The sequence below is a fragment of the Symphalangus syndactylus genome, chromosome 1, assembly GCF_028878055.3.
Source record: "Symphalangus syndactylus isolate Jambi chromosome 1, NHGRI_mSymSyn1-v2.1_pri, whole genome shotgun sequence".
NCBI lineage: Eukaryota > Metazoa > Chordata > Mammalia > Primates > Hylobatidae > Symphalangus > Symphalangus syndactylus.
In genome coordinates this window covers 82460098-82463447 of record NC_072423.2, presented here as the reverse complement: position 1 = coordinate 82463447, position 3350 = coordinate 82460098, and the positions used below count along the sequence as shown (strand labels likewise).

Below are 3350 nucleotides of genomic sequence, written 5' to 3'. Positions count from 1 at the left end.
ATTAGGTGTGTCTTATAATTAAATTTTTCCAAATTGTACTAATTAGACTTTTCTAAAACGTGTCTTGTGGTCTATATTTTTTTTCCATGTCCAGGCTACTCTCCCTTGTCTCCTCCACTGGCAATCTACTACCTATCCCTGGGGTATGGTCTGAATTTTGTCTTTTGGAAATTCATTTGTTGAAGCCCTAACTTACAGTACCTTAGAATCTGACTATATTTGTAGATGGGATCTTTAAAGAAGTGATGAAGTTAAAATGAGGCAGTTAAAGTAGGCTCAATCCAATCTGACTGGTGTCTTTATAAAAAGGAAAGTTGAACATACACAGATACCAGGGATGTAAGTGAAACCGAAGAAAACCCGTGTGAACACAGCAAGAGTGTCATCTGAGAGCCAAGGACAGAGATCTCAGAAGAACCCAATCCTGCCAGCACCTTCAACTTGGACTTTTAGCCCTCAGAACTGTGGGAGAGTAAATTTCTGTTTTGTAAGCACTCAGACTGCACTATTTTGTTATAGCAACACTTGCAGACTGATACACTCAATTACCAACACTAGGGCCTTTTTATGTTGGAAAAACCTCATGTTTTATTTGTAAAAAGACTACTATAACTAGGAAATTTGATATGTCACAGTGAAATAGTCTCTAATTTTTAATTAATTTATAACATAACATTAAAAAACAACATACAAAAATTCATATATACTTGATTGTTATCAGTCATTGTTTTCCTGGTAAAGATTTTCACTCTAAATCTTCCCTTGGATATAAAGTTTTCTGAAATCTCTCTATGGCCCTACTTCTCGATCTGTTTCTGTGTCCTACCTACATCTCCCTTTCTGCCTGTCTCATATAACTGCTGCACTTCTGTCCTTAATTCTTTCATTGTTGAGGAAAATACTCTTTTATTGAAAGTACACAGTGATTCTAAGTATTGATATTCATTCTCTATTTTGTCTATTGCTAAGGAAATCTGTCATCTTTGCATCATGCAAGCTAAAAAATGAGAACCAGAAAGTAAAAAAAACAAACTTGCTTCTAGGAGAATTTTACAGTAGATACTCTTCTTTTTTTATTTTATTTTGGTTTTTTAATTTTAAGTTCCAGGCTATATGAGCAGAATGTGCAGGTTTGTTACATAGGTAAACATGTGCCATGGTCATTTGCTGCACCTATCAACCCATCACCTAGGTATACATATACACCAGGGAATACTATGCAGCCATAAAAAGGAACAAGATCACGTCCTTTGCAGGGACATGGATGAAGCTGGAAGCCATTATCTTCAGCAAACTAATGCAGGAATAGAAAACCAAACACCACATGCTCTCACTTATAAGTGGGAGCTTAACAAGGAGAATCCATGAACACAGGGAGGGGAACAACACACACTGGGGCCTGTCGGGGTAGGGCAGTGACGGGAGCACATCAGGACAAACAGCTAATTCATACAGTAGATGTCGCAACAAAAAGCTGCAACAAGACTGGCACATAACTCTGGAGACGTGGCCTGGGACTAAAGCAGGGGCGTGGAGATTGCCTCATAGCAGTCATAACCCATGGCAGCCAGCAGGTAGCGCTCACTATAGGCCAGCCCATATCTACTATAGGGCAGTAGATATTTTTTGTGTGACTTCCTAACTCACTCTTTCATCTAACAAGTGAGGTAAATACCTTTGTTTTTTGTTTTCGTTGTTATTTTTTGTAAGTTCTGGGTTTACATTCTTTTTTCAAACCAATGACCCTCATTATTTCAAGTAAATCATTTAATCTATTTAATCCCAACAATGATTACGTAACAAGTTATATTATTTTCATTTATTGTTTAAAACACTATAAATATAGGCAACTTATGAAATGTCAAATGAAAAAAAGGAATTTAATCTGCTTCTTTCAATCTTCTCAGACACCTAACAATTTTATAGACTCCATTCCAAGCTACCATGCATAGCAGCTTTTGCAAATGCCCCAGCCTCATTTATTTAAAAAATACATTCAGATATCTTAGCGCCAACTTAAAAACAAAAATGCAGACTTCTGTTTCCAAGTTATCAAATGATTTTATCTTTTATTTATTTCTGAGAATATAAGCTGAAAACAATGACGTGGAGATAATCTGTTAAAAATTGTTTACCAATATTTTTCTTTAAGAAACTTAAGTCTATCTAACATTTTATTCAAGGCATCTTTGACATCCTTACTTCCTAAGCTATAGATCAAGGGGTTTAGCATTGGAATCACCACAGTAATAGAACACTGACCCCACTTTATCCCCTTTTAGGGCATAGCTAGTTCTTGGTTGGGAGTAGATAAAGAAGATTGCACCATAGTACAAGGTGAGAGCCTTCAGGGAGACCCACAAGTGGAGAAGACCTGGAGACGGCCCTTAGTGGAATGGATCTTCGAGATGGCTGCAATGATGAAGAGATGGACGCAAGAATAAGTGCAGTGGGAGTGATGACATTGGAGGCAAGTATAAAATGCAGCACAGCTTGGTAGCTGTCCTTCACATCACACACCAACTTTACAAGTGGGGGCAGATCACAGAAGAAATCATCAATGATATTGCTGCTACAGAAGCTCAAGGTAAATGTCTCACTGGTGATGATGGTTGAGTTTACAAAGCCGCCAAGGTGTGAAGATGCAACAAGACTGGCACATAACTCTGGGAACATGGCCTGGGAATAAAGCAGGGGCTTGGAGATTGCCATGTAGTGGTCATAAGCCATGGCAGCCAGCATATAGCACTCATTATAGGCCAGCCCAGCAGAGAAGAACTGAGCCAGGCAGCCAGGAAAGGAGATGGTTTTGTCATCAGAAATGCAAGTCAGCAGGATATCGGGGATGTGGACAGAGGAATAGCAGAGATCCAGAAGGAACCGGTTTCCAGTGAAGAACTACATGGGTGTGTGGGGCCAAAAATCAGCACAGATGAGAGAAATCAGAATGATGTTGCCTGAGAGGCTGATGACATAAATGATGAGAAAGATAAAAAAGAGCACTCGCTGTAACCCCAAATCTTCTGTGAACTCTAAAAGGATAAACACTTTTACTTTGGTGAAATTTCTCTTATCCATTGATTTTGGGTTTCTGTCATTCCTTTCTGTGAAAATATTAACACATATGCCATGACTTAAGATAGCCCTCACTGTATGCTTCCCCCACATTTTCCTTTCTGGAAAACTGAAAAATTCAATTGATTCATATGAGTTTATTGTGAGACACGTTTATGCTGTAGTTGGTATTCCGTATCAGTTTAATGTGAGACATGTTTATGCTGATATTGGCAGCGTTTCATATGAGTTCATTGTGAGACATGTTTGTGCTGAAGTTGGTATCATTCCTTTAG

General features: G+C 38.4%; 1 pseudogene; it reads right to left on the bottom strand.

Moving 5' to 3' along the window:
• Positions 1-2131: 2131 nt before the first annotated feature.
• LOC129488448 (olfactory receptor 9G19-like) lies at positions 2132-3078 on the bottom strand (annotated as a pseudogene).
• Between the last annotated feature and the right edge of the window lie 272 nt (positions 3079-3350).